The sequence below is a fragment of the Canis aureus genome, chromosome 17 (genome assembly GCF_053574225.1).
Source record: "Canis aureus isolate CA01 chromosome 17, VMU_Caureus_v.1.0, whole genome shotgun sequence".
In the NCBI taxonomy this organism is placed as follows: Eukaryota; Metazoa; Chordata; class Mammalia; order Carnivora; family Canidae; genus Canis; species Canis aureus.
In genome coordinates this window covers 48,422,705-48,441,379 of record NC_135627.1, presented here as the reverse complement: position 1 = coordinate 48,441,379, position 18,675 = coordinate 48,422,705, and positions in this window count along the sequence as shown.

Sequence of the window (18,675 nt, the reverse complement as noted above, 5' to 3'; positions counted from 1 at the left end):
CTGTCTCTATACGATTGTAATATTTTCTGATTGAATACCTCCTCTAAAACAGCACTTACTGTAATCTTATGCTTAAAAATTCCAATTACTAGGACTTTTTATGTATAAAATTCTGATGATTGGGTTTCTTACATGTGCCAAAATAATTTAACCACTTATATTAAAATGTCCTCGGTGCTTAAATTGTTTGCAATATATTATATTTTTGAAACTTCCGGTAATTGGGTAAATAATGACTCCCATTCTTAGATTTGACTCTTCTGAAAGCTACATCAACCTAGTCTATGGCTCTTTCTATTGTTTATTGTTGTTTGAGTTACTGTTATATAGAATTCTCCGATCATCTGAGAATCTGCCCCTATGTGGACAGGATAGGATGTAGTAATGCATAGTTTTGGAAAGTTTATTAGCATGTAGTACCTAAGTATTATATATACTTAAAATACACTAATCAATTTTATTTAGTCACAGGCATCTAGGTAATTTTGATATGTATGTTATTAAAAATATTTAAAAATATACACTACCTAACATTTAAGTCATATTCCTAGTACATATATTTCATAAGGTACATATCTGCATATACCTATAAATATACAAATGCATAAATCAGCATATGTTTATGCTAAATAAAAGATGGTAGACACAAAACTGTCATTCTAATTATATTTCTATAAAACAAACTAAATTATATTGACAATAGTAGATGTGAGATCAGAGATAGAAGGAGGTATGGATTGCCAATGAGTGCAAAGAACTTTTAAAAGGGATGAACATGATCTTTAACTTCATTATGGCAGTAAATTACATGAAAGTGAATAACCATTAAAATTCAAGTTATACATTTTAAATTACTATTGCACTTTCTTCTCATTGTAGGTAAGCTATTCCTCTATATATTTCATAATGATACAGCTTGATGAATACAACTTGATTTATTTTAGAAGAAATGTTTTTTTTTTTCTGTACTGAACATGTAACTTTTTTTTTTTTTAAAGATTTTATTTATTTACTCAGAAGAGACAGAGAGAGAAAGAGGGGAGGGGGGTGCAGGGAGAGAAGCAGGCTCCATGCAGGGAGCCTGATGTGGGACTCAATCCGGGATCTCCATGATCAGGCCCTGGGCTGAAGGCAGTGCTAAACCACTGAGCCACCAGGTTGCCCACGCTAACTTCTATTATAAGCAGCAATCATGTCTTGATAATAGTCTCCTTACTGTTCCTACTCTTTCTCATTATTAAATATTTTTCAGACAAAGCCAGGATAACCTTAAAAATTGATGGTGCTGCTTCTGTTTTTAAAATATGGACTGTCTCTTTTGTGCATTCAGGGTAAATTCTAAAATCCTTACTGTGGCCTAAAGGACTCCAAATTTTCTGGCAAGCGTAGACCTTTCCAGCTACAACAGTGTAATCCACTCCAAGCCACAGTCATTATTTAATGTTGTTCAAACATACCAAATTCCTCTCCATGCAGGAACTATGTGTAAATGTCATAGTTTGAACTGTGATTATTACAATTTTACTCAGAAATTATTTTAATGGTTCATTGGATATCACCCCAGATTGGTTTGAACCACATTCTTTAGTTATATAGTTTCATGACTCAGTGGACTTTTTTGGCTATATAATATTTACCATACTGGAACTAGTTGAACCTTTGAGGTGTCATCTGCTTTCTTTAATTGCATAGATCTTTATTTTTGATTTCTTAAGATATGATTGACACATACTATTGTATAAGTTTAAGATGTATAATATGACGATTTGATACATATATTATATATTATATATAATTATAATGATATATAATTATATATTACTATAATTATATATAATATAATATAATTATATATTATAATATATTATATGTCATAATATATATTATATTATAATTATATATAATATAATTGTAATTATATTATAATTATATTATAATATATATTATATATTATATATATATTGCAGAATTATTACCACAGTATTAGTTAACATTTCCATCACCTCATGTAATTGCCATTTTTTTGTGTGTGGTGAACATATTTAAGATATACTCTCTTAGAAACTTAAGAGTATTGTTGACTAAGGCACCATGTTGTACATTTAAATTCCTAGAACTTACTCATTTCATAACTGGTAAAATGTACCCTTTGACTAAAATCTCTCATTTCTCCCACCCCTTAGTCTCTGACAACCAACATTCTACTGTTTCTGCAAGTTAAGCTTTTTCACATTCCACAAGTGAGATCATACAATATTTGTCTTTGACTTATTTCACTTGTCATAGTGTCTTCATGGTCCATCTGTGTTGGTGCAAATGGCAAGAGATTTTTTTATTGGATGAATAATATTTTTATGTGTGTCTATGTGTGACATTTTTGCTATCTATTATCCATCAAGAGACACTGAGGTCATTTCCATATCTTTGTTATTGTTAGTAATGGAACAATAAACAAGGAAGTAAAGATATCACTTTGAGAGAGTGATTTTGTTTCTTTCAGATAAATACTCAGAAGTGGGATTGCTGGGTAATATAGTAATTCTATTTTTAATTTTTTGAGGAACCTTAATACTTATTCCCACAGTAGTTGTATCAATTTACACTCCCGTCAGAATTACGTAAGGGTTTCCTTTGTCCACATTTTACCAATACTTTTTATGTCTTGTCTTTTTGATAATAGCCATTCTAATAAATATGAGGTGGTGTCTCATTGTTTTGGTTTGCATTTTCCTGTCATTTATAAAGTTATTTATACACTGAAAATATACAGTGACTTGGACAAACAAATTCACATTTGGAGATCATTGGGAGGTCTTGCTCAGCCTTATTCTAAGTGGCTATTTAAATGATGAGAAAAATAATAGTTGAAACAGGATATATCTTTGGACATTTCTTTTTTTTTTCCCCCTTTAGTAAGCTGGAATAAGATGAGGGCTGGGAGTGGAAAGAACAAGCTAATATAGAACACAATTATTAACATCACAGTTTTACTCTATCTATTGCTCATTTTCATTCTTGGGGAAACAAACCTGACTGTAAGAAACCCTGTTCATGAGGGAGGTAGAAGATCACATTAATAGATCAGCATTCGTTTCACTGTAGTAAATCAAAAACTATGAGTTTGAAATCAAGACTACCTGATAGGTGATTACTTCTTCATAAAAGTTTATTTTACATGAGTCGATAATTTGGGATATAAAAAATTTCTGCCAGTCTGAATTTTCACATATTAAATCATAGCTCACTATAAAATTTTATTACAAGTGTTTTTCTCAATAACAAGTTTGGTGGTTTTTAGAACTACCAAGTTTTATAAAATGTTCATTTGTTGAGGGAAATTTGACCAATTACCATCCCAATGGTGCATTTTTGATATATCACTTTATCATATAATACTCTAGATTTTTCTTTTAAAAAAATTTTTATTTATTTATTCATGACAGAGAGAGAGAGAGAGAGAGAGAGACATAGGCAGAGGGAGAAGCAGGCTCCATGCAGGGAGCCTGATCCAGGGACTCCAGGATCACTCCCTGACCTGAAGGCAGATGCTCAACCGCTGAGCCACCCAGGCATCTCAATATTCCAGACTTTTAAAGCAAAGTCAGTGTTATTCAACATATATGTATGTTTCTGTAAAGCAGGAAAAATTGTGTGCTTCTTCAATAATTATTTAAATTATTGTACTACATAGAAACATTTAATGTTATAATTGAACATATTTTACATTGGATGATATGTTTTTCAGGTATAATGATGTTAATTACAAAAAAAAATCAATGTTAATTACCAAATACACACTTTTGAAAAAAATTATTTACACTTTCTTTAATTAATTCATAATGTGAATGCATCTGAACTCAATATTCTCTTTGTTCCAGTATATCAGACTTTATTAGGAATATCTTATTAATAAAACTTCATGGTAAGTGTTTTAGAGATGAAACAGTAATCAAATAAATATAATTAGAAGACATTGATGGAGAATACAGAGAACAAAAAGAACATAATAGGAAATAGGTAAGATTTTGAAAAGAAAGTGACAGTTGAGCTGAGTTTTTAAATATTCAAGATTTAGCAGAATGAATAGAGAAGAATAGAGAATATTTTAAGTGAAGTGATGAGAAAAAAGTAATTTGAAAAATCTGGAGCACAGAAAAAAATTATCAATAGATTAGTTTGCAAAATTCATTAATTGCAAAACTATATGTTATTAGGTTTAATGATTTAACATTTATATGTATGTATATTTTGTGGCATAATTATATCTTATATCACTGTAGATACTTTACACATAAACATTTGACATATCTAACATGGTATATAACATTTATAGACACATTTATATTTAAATTAATTTTTAACTGTTTCTTCTTATATTAACTTATTTGCAAACTACAATCTATCAATATCACAGTAGATGGGTTGTGGGCAGACCTAAGTATAAGTGATATGGCCAGCACTTTCCCTGCCCTAATTAGATTGAACCCAATGTAACCTAGACTCAGGAGCACTAATACTCCGAACTTTTGTTTCTTCCAATTTTTTTAAAAAATGTTGAATATTTATTTTCACCTAAGCTAATAGATATAAGTCCTCATGTTCTTGAGTTTTCCTTATCCCCAATTAAAAAAAAATATCTGAAGTAAAGTTACTTTTTTTTTTACACATGGCAAGTACATAATTATAAAGCTCCTAGTAAGAGAAATGATTGTCAGGATAACAAGAGAAGTTTGAATGATATTCAGTAAACCCATCACTTCTACTTAACAAAAGTGAGGGGGACAGTCATTACTGGATGAATTGACAGGTTATTATGTAAAAGATAGCAGCACTCTACCTAACTAGTCAGCCGGTAGGTAGCTAAATATTTAATGCTGAATTCATGCAAAAATATACCTAGGAAAAAGAACAATTCCTATTCATGATTACTTTTGTAGTTACATGCTGAATATAAAATGACAGTTAATTTTTTTGTAGATTAGAACATGGAAATACGTATGTATCTGGTCCATTCCTAAAAATCCTCTGATTATAATATGACTCAAATTTTTAAAAATGGCCCATATTATATTCAATATAAAAATATATGTGCAATAAAAAGAAATTTACTGCTTTAGTTAGATAATTTCTGTAGGCAGAGTGGCCTTTTTCATTAGTTTCTTAAATTTGAATAGGAATCTACAAGAGTCTAGATTTATTTTGCAATTAAAATAAAACCAAACTTTCAATTTTGGTTATTTCAGAAATAAGGTAAAGATCTAATAACATCAACCAATAAGCTGTTAATAGGACACTGAAAAGAATGTTTTACCCTGTGTTTTTTTTAATCGTAGTACTTATTTCAAATAGTTACTATAGAAAAAGATGAAATGTGTTTTTTGAAGTTTTTATTTAAAAAAAAATTCAAGCAAGAGTCAGAGTTTAAGTGAACATAATTGCATAGCATGTTCTTTCCTTGAATTTCTTAAATTATGAAAGGCTAAAGTAGCCCTTTAATATGAGATCTAAACATGGCTATTTGGGGGAGCTGTTTATTAGTATCCTATTGCTGCTGCAAAGAAATCTGGAGCTTCAAACAATACAAATTTATTATCTTACAGGTCTGAGACAAATCTGAAATGGGGTTTGATGGATTAATAAGATACTGGCAGAACTATGTTCGTTCTGGAGACTCTAAGGGAGAATGTATTTTCTTTTTCCAGCTTCTAGAAGTGGCCCACATCCTTTGATTCGTAGCCTGGCTGTCTCCAACACCTTATATGGGCAAGCTAGTCTTAATATGCATCACTCTGACACTAACTCTCCTTCCTCCTTGCCTCAGGAGAGTCCTTGTGATTACCTTGCACCCATCCAGATAACCCTGGATATTCTTACCAGTCCCAATCCTTAATTTAATCAGAGCTGCAGAGCTGCTTTTCCTATGTCGTGTAACTTACTCACAGGTTCTATAAAGACTAAGATGTGGACATTTGATGGTGGTAAGGGAGGTATAATGATCAGGAGCGTCTGAATACCTAGTGTATAGTTTAAGAAAGAGAACAGTAAACATCCTTAGAATCTTCCCAGGTAAACCCATCTGACATTCCTAGACCATATTCTCAATGTTTGCATTTTTATCAGTTCCATGATTTTTCTTTATAATTTACCACATGTGTACATACCTCCAAATATCATTTAATTTTGAATATTATTACAAAACAGCATCAATATACATCTGTTATTTTACTAAAGTTATTATTTTCATTTATCTAATATCTAAAACATATCCCTTATATTTAATGTTTTCCTTTTTTAAAATATTTTATTTACTTATTCATGAGAGAGACAGGCAGAGGGAGAAGCAGGCTCCCTGCAGTGAGCTCAATGCGGGACTCGATCCCAGCACCCTGGGATCACGATCTGAACCAAAGGCAGATGCTCATCCACTGAGTCACACAGGTGCTCCTGTTTTCTTTTTTCTTAATGAAAATGATACAATATACTGAAATGATTTTAATGTACATACGAATGTATTTCTGTTTTGAAATGTCATAGGAACAGATTGTTCTTAGTGGAGAAAAAAATATCTTTTAGCTGTTCTTCTTTCTATGATTTCAAATCAAAATTTTTCCTACATATCTGTATCATAGTAGTCTAGATCACCCTTCCATACACAAGTTCATTCCCAATTCTGTGTATTTATATGGACAAAATGAGAAAATGAAACAATAGTTATGGCGAACAGGTTAACATTTATGACAATATTTTATGTATTATGCAGGTATTAAATATTATATAACATGGAAAAATATCATCAAAGTGGTATTTTTGAGTAGTTCATATTGCCTATAACATGAGTATACACGTATATGCACATCTTTGTCCTTTAAAGAAATGAAGAGTGTAGAGTAGCTAGGCTGATTTTGCTAGGCATTTCTCAAAATTACTTTGTAAGAACTGGTCATAACAGAAGGGAGATTTTTCAAATGGGCTCTTCTCTTCAGAATATGAATCACTTTGAGATAAAATATTGAGAGCTTGCTAAGTTTAACAAAAATGTCTCCAGAATTATTTATATTTATTTAACTTTAGTTCCAGTATAGTTAATATACAGGGTTACATTAAGATTCAATGCTCTCAGGATTATTTTTATTAAGGCCATCATTATTAAACAGAGCCGGCTTTCTATAGAAACTTAAAAATATTTCCTGTTGTTCATAATAGATAAATTCAGAAATGGCATTGTTTCTTCTGTTGTCTAGTTGGCTTTTGAAATTTTTCAAAGTTTAACATTTTACAGAATTTTCAAAATGCGTGGCTAATTTGTAAACACCCTCAAAATTCGGAGTGTTTTTGAAATGTCTTATTTTTTTCTTTTTTATGGTGCTGAGTATGTTGCATATTGTTTAAATTAAAGTGACGCTGCATAGATTAATTGTTGGGGAATTGTCTCCTAACAGGGATCTTGTACAGATTGCTTTTGTTCTTTCATGGCCTATTTTTATTCTGAGAGTGGAAGTTGCTGCTCTGATGCAGCAGGGTGAGCAGCTCCCTTTGGTCAATTATCAGACATCTGCTTTTTAATTATGTACCACATAAATTGTTAACAGTGAAGTCTAAGAAACTTATTCATGATCTGGTTTAATAATATGTGCTGAGAAGTCCCCAGTGTTTTTAAAATGCATGTAAAGGATTATATTTCTTGAAAATGGAGATTCTGAAATATCATTGCTGTGAATATGCAAACAAAAGATACTTCACTGACAAATACTGAGCACGAATTAATAAACAGTTAAACCATATTGTGTTACTTCTCATTGTAAGTAAAATTTTAAGAAGTCTTTTAATTATCTAATATATGCATATTTTTATGTATGTTATTTTACTTAAATAGGGTATATCATGACTATGCACATTACTTCCTTTAATTTTAACACAAATGACATCACAGATTCATGATAAAATAAGATAAAATCCTTAGTATTTTTCCAAAAAATTTCTTTCAGTTGAATAACCAAATTGAAATGTTTAAAAAAGAGCTATTGCCTTATTGGGTTTCTGAAGCAGTGTATAAGGATTATTACTATCATTATTATTATTCCCCATTTCCCTTACTGTCTTCTCTTAAATCATTGCTATATTATCACTTACACCATTTATAAAGAGACAGAAAATTTGTAAGTAGCCATATTGAACACAGGTAATATATGTCTTTGGTCACAGTCTGGACTCTGGAGGCCTACTATATAAACTGTAATTTTTTTATTTAAAGGTTTTTTTTTATTTATTCATGAGAGAGAGACAGAGACATAGGCAGAGGGAGAAGCAGGCTCCTTGTGGGCAGCCTGTTGTGGGACTTGATCCCAAGACCCTGATCACGCCCTGACCCAAAGGCAGATGCTCAACCACAAAGCCACCCAGGTGCCCCAAAACAATGTTTAATGTGCGAACGGGATGATTTCTATAAGAATCTATTATCTCTCCCAAGATTTGCCATGCCTTTCTATATTCACTAAAATTTAGATATTCAAATAACAGTATTTCAGAGGCATTCGTAAAAATGTCATAATGTGAAATAATCACCTTCCTTCCACTTCCCTACAGATGAAAAACTTAAATGCCTTTGACTGCATAAGATACTCTCTGATTCCATCATCTGTTTCATACTTCATACTTGCATTCATTGTAGTCCTCCATTGTTCTGCATCTTCCCCTCATAAACTAGAAAGTTTAGCCTATCCTGTGGTTTAGCTTCACCCTGGTATCTTCATTTTCAGTGTACACCATAGATTCTCACTCCATCATAATTTTTTTATAGTGTTCCAAATATATTCTTCTCTTCTCACCATCCTATCTCTACAACTTATTCTTTAAATCCTATCTAGTTTCATCTCTTAATGAAAATGTCCCTTCAAGTAAATGAAGGTTTAATCGCTCCCTTCTTTATTCTTCAGCATTTATGAGTTTATATAACTTATTTCAATGTGTTACTACTAATTTATAATTATTATTTCTAGTTATATTGGCCAGAAATAGTCACATGGTCTTGCCTAATTGTAAAGGGATAAGTACATTCTTTCACTTTTACCAGATGTAGAAGGTAACAATATTGGTAAAGTCTCTGCTGTAACTATAATATCATATGCTGGGTTGAAACATGTCAGAACATTCAATAGGTTGGGATTTTTATACCAAATAAAAATGACTGTGTGGAATTTGTAATTTGAGACGATGAGCTTCTTCTTTATGTAAAGGTTTCAGGCCTAGGCAGGATTTCTGTCAATGATACTGTAGGTAAGAAACCTGAATAAGAGATGTTAAATATTTCTTTCAAATAATGATAATTACTAATTAATTCTAATACAAATAAGAATATAAAGGGCATTCCTACCAAATCAATTATATTTAGCAGTTAATACTGAATACATAAAAATTGCTAGGCATTTTATTATGTGAAAAAAATCCTTTAGATGTAGTACAGAGTCTAAGTCATTTTTTTATTCTGATGAGAATTTTAAACTTGCTAACAATGTGGGATATGAGGAAAGGTTTTGTTACAGTAGTAAAAACACATGTAGAGTAGAAGAAAGTAGTGAGGTTGAGTGAATACTTACCAATGAACAAGTTTTATATTGGAGAATATTCATTATAAGATTATTTGGTGATGATACTATTGATGCAACTGGAAATCTAGAGGGCAGGGGATTAGGTCACATGGACAGATCACATTGGACTCTAATCAGGGTATTGGATATGGTGAAAGGGCTGCCTGGAACCAGTTTTAGGAGAGATGGGTCATAAGAAGGTCAACTCCTAGATTTCTATTAGGCATCCTATCCTAACTTCAAACTGAAGGGAAATAATGCATGCTTGATAGATGTGATTTAGGAGTGTAGGAACTTGAAAACCTATGAAGTAAAAGCTAGGAACTCTATAGTCATATTTGCTCAGTTGCTAATGCAATTCAGCAAACATGCAAGTGCAATTTTCAGTAACTGAATATAGTGGTTTACACATTTTGTTTATAATACTTATAAGTGCATTTTCTTTCGTGGGTAAATTCTATTTTAATAGAAATAGACCCATTTTTACTTAAAAGTGTGCATCTCTATAAGGAAACTAAGGATATAGAAACCGTTTTCTTGTTCTCTTGCAGAATCAATGAAGAAAAGAATTTCTAATTGGTATATTTATTACTAGTCTCTTTTCCAAGATAGAAATCTTGGATGAATTAAGGTTTCCTTAAATTAGACATTACCAGCTACAATTTTACCGTAAATATATGTAAACCGTTATAAATTTCTATATATATATTAGATAAGCTATACATTAAAGTACTTTCTTATATTGCCAAGCTTTCTTGAGCTGTAACATAGCAATATATTCTAGATATCAATATATCAATATGTCTGTGTCAGCATAGATAATAAGTACACACTGATCTTCTCTTTTCTATCCCATTTCCATGTTAAATCTTTCCTTCCTGCTTACACTATGCACTATCTGCATCCATGTTCATTGATCTACACCTCCTGTTTGCTGTCAACAAACTGTCCAAGAAAAAGATTAAAATATTGCATCTCTCTTTTCCCTATAAACCCCACACAGCAAAAAGCAAAGGATTAAAAATAACTATTTATTAAAAAATTAAGGTTAAAGATATTGTGTAATTTGTTAAAGCTTGCATAGTAAGTTACATTGTCTCTCCATCTACATTTTGAAAAATGAGCTATATTTTATGTTATGATACTTCTTATGGCTATATATAAATCATTCTCAAATATTGGTTATATCTGGTCATACTTCTTGATTATGTTTGATTGTACTGCTAGATTGAAATAAGAGGCAATTTTAATACAGAATATTTTAATGAATTTAATGTGAGTTTATGCTTTTTAGAATTTTTTGCCTTCCATATATTTTGATTTTCAAAATTACCATCGAACAAAATAATCATCATATAGGTTGCATTGCATATAAGGAGATTGGCGAACATAAATATAAATAAATTACTCAAAATTAATCTGCTACATGTAACTTATGACTGCTGATTCCTCATCACCATTTATTCTACTAGACAATACTGGCTTCTCCATTATATTGATATTTTAAATAAAGAAGCCCTTTCAATGCCAAGAGAAAAAAATGCTGAATATGTTGAAAGGGTTTTAACTTTTTCCTACATGCTCAGAAGTGTACAATAGATTGTTAAATACATTGTTTTGATCTGAGAAATTACCTCCCATATTATGCTGCTTTACACATTTTATGAATTAGGAAACTGATTTTCCTAATACAGGAATATTAGGAATATAATTCCTAATAATATTTTCCTAAGAAAAAATAACCGTTCCATAATACACAGAAAATTAGGAATGTGGAATTTCAATCCAGAGACCTCTAAATACCACATGATGCCTTTTTTTCTTTTTCTTTTTCTTTTTCTTTTTCTTTTTCTTTTTCTTTTTCTTTTTCTTTTTCTTTTTCTTTCTTTCTTTCTTTCTTTTTTTTTTTGTACTGTACTACTTACTTATAGATCAGGAATAACTAGATTGTATTGTCAAAGAGTGAATTTCTCAAAACACAAATATACTGGATATTTAGGAGTCCGTGTTTATATAATTATGGTTAATAATTTTCAGTGAGAACAAAATGCCATGAGCTGATGGCAGTTTTCTCCTTCCAGATACTACTATTCTACTCTCATCACCCTAGTCTGAGTATATTTCTTATTCATAAAATAGCCTTTTTTTTTTAGCTTTTTTGAGATCTAATTGATACTTTATTGAGATATAATGCAACACTGTATAAGTTAAAAGTTTCCAACGTTATAATTTTATACAGGTATAAGTTGCAAAATGTTTCCCACAATAAAATTAGTTAACAGTCCTCATCACACAATTGCAATTGCATTGTCCTTGTTGTTTTGGTAAGAACTTTTAAGATCTACTCTCATAGCAACTTTCAAGTGTGCAATACAGTTAATTTTGTTGTACTTGCTGTACATTAGACCCCCCAGAATTTACTCATAACTGGAAGTTGTACTTTGACCAACATTTCTCCATTTTCCCCACTCCCAGCCTGTTAGCCACCATCTACTTTCTCTTACTGTGAGTTTGCTGTCCGTAAAAAGGACTTGAGATGTGATACCATAAAATGGGCTCAGACCATAGTGAGAAGTCCCTTATGTTGAAAAGCTCATTCAATACAAGCCTTTTTTATGAATGGGAAACTGTCGGCTTGCATTTTTCTATTTTCAGAACATATTTAGTGCATAACTTCCACCAGATGAAAACTCATTCTTTCACTGCCTTATACATCAGAATTCTTTGTCGACTATTTCCTTTGCTGTGCAGAAGCTTTTTATCTGGACAAAGTCCCAATAGTTCATTTTGCCTTTGTTTCCCTTGCCTTTAGAGATGTGTCTACCAAAAAGCTGCTATGGCCGAGGTCACAGAGGTGGCTGCCTATGTTCTCCTTTAGGATTTTAGTGGATTTCTGTCTCACATTTAGGTCTTTCATCCATTTTGAGCTTATCTTTGTGTGTGGTGTAAGAAAACGGTCCAGTTTAATTCCTCTACATGTGGCTATCCAGTTTTCCAACACCATTTGTTGAAAATACTGTCTTTTTCCATTGGATATTCTTTGCTGCTTTGTTGAAGGTTAGTTGACCACAAAGTTGAGTGTCCATTTCTGGCTTCTCTATTCTGTTCCCTTGATCAGTATGTGTTTGTGCCCATACCATCCTGTCTTGATGATTACTGCTTTGTAATATAGCTTAAAACCTGGCATTGTGATGCTACCAGCTTTGGTTTTCCTTTTCCACAGTCTTCTGCTATTTGTGGTCTTTTCTGGTGCCATAAAAATTTTAGGATCATTTGTTCATGGATGGAACTGGAGGTTATTATGCTGAGAGAAATAAGTCAGAGAAAGACAATTTTCATATGGGTTCACTCTTGTGGAATATAAGAAATAGTGCAGAGGGTCAAAGGGGAAGGGAGGTAAAACTTAATGGGAATTTATCAGAGAGGGAGAAAAACCATGAGAGACTCTTAACTATAGGAAACAACCCAAGGGTTCCTGGCGGGGCGGGGGGGAGGTGGGGGAGATGGGGTAATTGGGATCAGCACTGGATGTTATACACAACTGATGAATTATTCAACACTACATTTGAAACTAATGTTGTACTAAATGTTGGATAATTGGGTTTAAATAAAAAGAAGTAATTCTTTGGAAAAGGACTGTCAAGGAGAAGTATCCAATACACTTTAGCGTAACTTCAGTCTGTGACCGTCAATTTTCTTTAGTCTTCCCAAAGTTAGATGGGCTCTGTCAATGTAGTGGCAGAAGGAAAATGTCTTTCAGGATTAGTCTATTAGTGGCAATTAAGCCATATGTTCAGAGAGCATATACAGTAAGCAATAAAATCATAGGAGGACAACATGTAGATGTTATATTAGATAACTTGCAGTCACAGTTATTTTACCTTTCATTTACCTTCTTCTGTTGATGGATTTCCAAATATTTATCTTCTATCAACAATATCTTGTCTGTGTGTCTCGCCTATGTGCAAGTTTCTGTAATGCGCATAAGGTCAAAGAAGTATCACTGTGTATATGTTTGTATATAGAATTTTGTTGTATATTCTATGATTTTCTAGAGAAAATTAACATAATACAAGGGAAAGTGACATGTAGGAGTCTACCTGGAGTGATGGAGCCCAATTTTTCCTGAGATGCTACTGATGCATTTAAGTCATACTTCCTCTTCATTACGTAGGACTCACTTACAGTTGACGGCATTTCATTCGTTGCTGTTCACAGCTGTCAATTAGCTGTCAATTGTGAAAGAAACTTGTGCTTGACCATCAATCTTCAGCATTGTACAGATAGGGATATGATATGATAGGTCAATAAATAAATCGTGCAAGATAACAAGTGACAGTACAGGACTTTGGCTTTTTTATTTGTAAAATAACTTGATTATAGAATTCTTTGTTAGATTAAATATGGCCACAGAACGTTTAGTGCTACTCTCTTTAAGAAGTGAAGCTTATTTATCTGTACTTTCACTTTTCCTTGTAGCTTGGTGGGTGGCAGCAATGATAGTGTAGTGAGGCTTCTGAGACTCATTCTCAGGAGACCTTGAAGCTTTGTTTTCACATCCTTGGAACCTGTGGCTGCCAGGTGTTGGAGAAAACTGGGCTGAAAGACCTTGTGGAGAAGTTCAGCCCAGCCCAGTCACCAGACAGTCTCAGGTTCATCAGAAGGCTCAGGCAAGACCAGCCAAAGAACTGTTGAGGCAACCCACAGAATTAGAAGAAAGATTAAATCATTATTTGAAGCCACTAAATTGTGGGGTGATTTGCTACATAGCCATAGTGAACTAAAATTCTTCCCTGTGGTATTATAGAAATCAAAGACAATGTTTATCTGGTAATTCCATACTTAATTTTCCAGTCTCTTTACTGCCAACTAACTATATATCTGTTTTTTTTTTTTTTTTTCCCTCCATATCCCAGCCTCCTTTCCATGGCTTCCTTCTCACAATTAATGGCCAGTTTGCAAAGAATATTATTACTTGTATTACTAGTAAGCATTAATGGCCATTATTATGTAAATGATATTTATGAAGAATAGTAATTTCATTCATTTTAACTTTAAACTATAAATTATAAAGCTTATTTTGAAAAATTATTAATATGTATCACTTAATATATATTCAGATTAAATAATCCACATGTCTTATTTTGTTTACTTTTTAAATCGCAATCTAGTTCCACTTTGGAGTGATTAAACCGCATGCAGCTGTCACACTGAAACATTGTTGTCACTACAACATTCCCTGTCTTTGTCCTGCTGGCCTTAGATATGATTTGCCCTATGCGATGCTTTTCTAACAGACATCAAAATACCATTGGGGCTACTACATATTTAAGTCCCTTTGATGTAGCCACACTGTTAAACTTGGTATATTCAGCAAATGGCATCCACAGCAGTTGACATTTAAGCATACTGTAATATGCATAAGTGAACAGGGCCCTCCTGGGTTGATGATAGCAGAAGTTCCACTTGTGGATCAGTTTTGGAAATCAGAATTATAAAGTAATTATAACCCAGCTTAGGCATTTTCACATAGTCTCTTCAGACCAGAACTCAGTCTATTCAAGAGGCACTATACCAAAGGTCTATCACTTCTATGCTAATGAAATGGGAAGAATGTTCCTTTTTTTGATCCAATGAGTAAAAATCCATTGTTCCTGGAAAAGTTGTTTGGTTATTAAAAGTTTCTTGTTTTTGTAATTCATCCAACTGGTTTAAAGGCTTGCAACAGTGGAAAAGCTTTGTGGCTTGAAACAAGAACAATCCCCACTTGGTACTCTCAGGCTAAACAAAAGTCCAGATTTGGCACAGTGATTTGCAGCCATAGGATTAGAAATGTCGCCTAAGCCTGTCATTGGCCGCTGCTTAAGTGAGGTTTCAGAAACCTCCTTCCAGAAACTGGAGTTCATCATGATTATAACAATTATAATAATGGCATTTGAATTACTCTTTCCCATTTAATAGGGAAATTAATGTTTAAATATCATATGTTACATTGCTTAAAAAGACAGAATTATAAAATTTATTTCTGTCCCCTGGCTCCAAAAATATTGTTTCCCAGTATATTTTGATACCTTTGTTACAACTTCCTTAAAATCTGACACATTTATCTGAGATATTTTTTGGGAAAATATATATCATGATATTTGTGCATATTTATAGGCATCCTTACATTAGTCCTGAAATACCAGGAAGTTAAAATTTTAAAATTTCTCAAATGATCTATCTTATAAATATGCTCTATACACAAATATACCGTATGTGAGATGCCACTTCCATACTCAGTAACCATCCATTTTGATGCTAGAAATGTGGACAAATTCTTATTCTGCACATTAGCTAATAGCTGTGCAAAGTAAATCACTCTGGCAGACAGAACCCTGGGGCAAGGGGAGTGGAAAAGTTTTTCCTTACTTGTAAACCTCCCTTGCAGTCCCCAGAGAGGATTGGAAAATAGGACCCAGCATTTCAAGTACTTATAATTCCTTGAATCAAAGTGGATACATAATCCTTATTATTATAATTCAATGCTCATGGGTCCTTAATGAAACATTTAATTGAAAATAGATTTTAAATTAGATGTGAAGTTTACAAACTTGTTAAAAGTGGTTTAACATTTAATAACTTCAAAAGTATTTTTCTGTGAAACTTGCGATTGATTTGTTTCAAAATGCATCACTCATCCTGGTAATAATTCAGTTGTGTAAAGAAGGCTAAAGTGCAAGTTTCTTTGCTAAATCTTACATCCTGTGGAAGGAGTTATATTTGCAAAGAACACCACGTTACCCTAGAATAAAGAGACATTTAAAGCTATTCTATGGATATTAGTTATAAACTTTAAGCAAATTTTGATGCCCACGGCAGGATTGAATTTAATGACATTGACCCTGCCATTTAATATGGAAGAGATTGTTGTATGTTGCATTTATAGTTCAAAAAATCCTCATGGAAAAAAAAAATAAGTTTTGAAAGAATTTTCTTCTTTTGGACCAAGTTAGCTTGCCACGTGACCTCCTCAGTTCCTTGGCCAGAGTGAGAGTGTTTGCTCCTAGAGGCAGAGTCTCAAGATACTTACCTAATGTTCATTCCCTCATTACCTCTACCAATATGATTCTTACCACTCAAGGAATTCACTCTCTCTTGTTTTATTGACCTAAATAAACTTGTAGCCTTCTGTTTTAATCCCAAATTACATTAAGTATACTCAAATAGTGGAGGTTCAGGTTAGTTCCTAACACATTTTTTTCACCTATTTTTTTTTTTTTTTCTATACTAAATTCATGACTTGACAACCTCCCTGGTAATCCATTTACCTTTGGACTATGCCTTGCCTTGGCTAGCCTACTTCCAGCCAGGAATTGAACTTCTATCCTTGGACCACATTCACATAGAAACGTTCAGCAAGCATTTTATTTTATTTTATTTTTATTTTATTTTATATTTTATATTTTATTTTATTTTATATTTTATCTTATTTTATCTTATCTTATTTATTCATGACACACAGAGAGAGAGGCAGAGACATAGGCAGAGGGAGAAACAGGCTCTCCACAGGAAGCTTGATGTAGGACTCTATCTCAGGACCCTGGGATCATGACCTGAGCCAAAGGCAGATGCTTAACCACTGAGCCAACTAGGTGCCCAACTGATGGATATTCTTAAGCCCAAACACTGAAACTATTCTGTTCATTTTCTGGTACTATATTTTTTTACTGTACTCTGATAACTTCTATAAACATAGATTGTCCCAATGGGTTATAATAAACTGCCTTATATTCTCACAAACTGTTTATCTCATTTATTATCCAGTATTATCCTGTATGTGTGTATATGTTTATATACAATGACAGTACATATACATACACACATATATGTATATTACTATATGTAACACACACAGCACATGTGTTTATAGTAGTAAGTAACAATAATTTGAAGAGTTTTTACTATATTTCATGAAATATTTTGGGCAATTTCATGTGTAGATTCTTAATGCAAGTATTTCATGTTTTTCACACATTTTATATATGAGGAAACTAAAGTACAAGAGCACATGGCATTTAAATCACCTTCTTAATTTTATGCAGCTAGTAAATGACAAAATATGAATCCAACCCATACAAACTGAACTTTCCAAAGGGAAGATTTTATTACATATACATACATTCTAAGACAAACTTAGAATCCTTAAAACCATACATTTTGGAAGATGGTGCTCTATGGGCTTGTCCTAGGAGATGAGATTTTGCCTTTGTTAGGAAGTTTCCCTGACAGTGCCTCAAGGGAATGCAGTTACTCTCTCTCATCACACCACATTTTCCTGCAGTTAGGCCATAGCCAGCAAGTTGGAAGAGAAGATTGCTATAGGCAGCACTGAGGATTGCCTGTAGCCTAGCTACCAGGCTTCTCTGAAATGGGAATACATTAAAACACTTCACATATCCTCTCCCTTCCAGGGAAGGCTTGGGACTTGGTGGTAATTCAGGGAAGTTTACTGCTTAACTCTGTATCCATTGAGATTATTCAGCCTCCATGGAATGTAGCAGTGTGATATTAAGAACAGAGTAATCATGGCTCCTGAAATAATTTTTCTCTAATGTGATTCTATTTTGAAAATAACCTAAGAAAACTCATTTCAAAATTTATAGTTCTATATGTTTGAACGATTACTCTACTTTTAATTATCCTTCTATATTATTGTGATTTTTTAGTAATATCAGCCCCAAACTCCTCTCAAAACCATATTCTCAACTTCTACTATATCTTCCACTTTGAGAAGTATTTCTCTTTTTTTCTCATACAAGACAAAAGAATATGTTTCTAATTCTGAGACAGTCGTGCTATTACTTCCTTCTTTTTTCATGTTTCCCTTTGGTGAAATGCTGAATAACTGTTTAATACTGAATACTAATAACTATTCAGTGTTATCCCACTGAAAGTAAACCTTGTACCTACTGTGTTGACATGCTCCCATTGGATACTCTCATAATATTTGATTTTATAGTTCTTGTTTTCATGCAAATTTATTTTATGGATGTGGCTAAAACTTCTGAAGCAGTTGTAACAAACCCTAGTTTATATGTGCCTATAAATA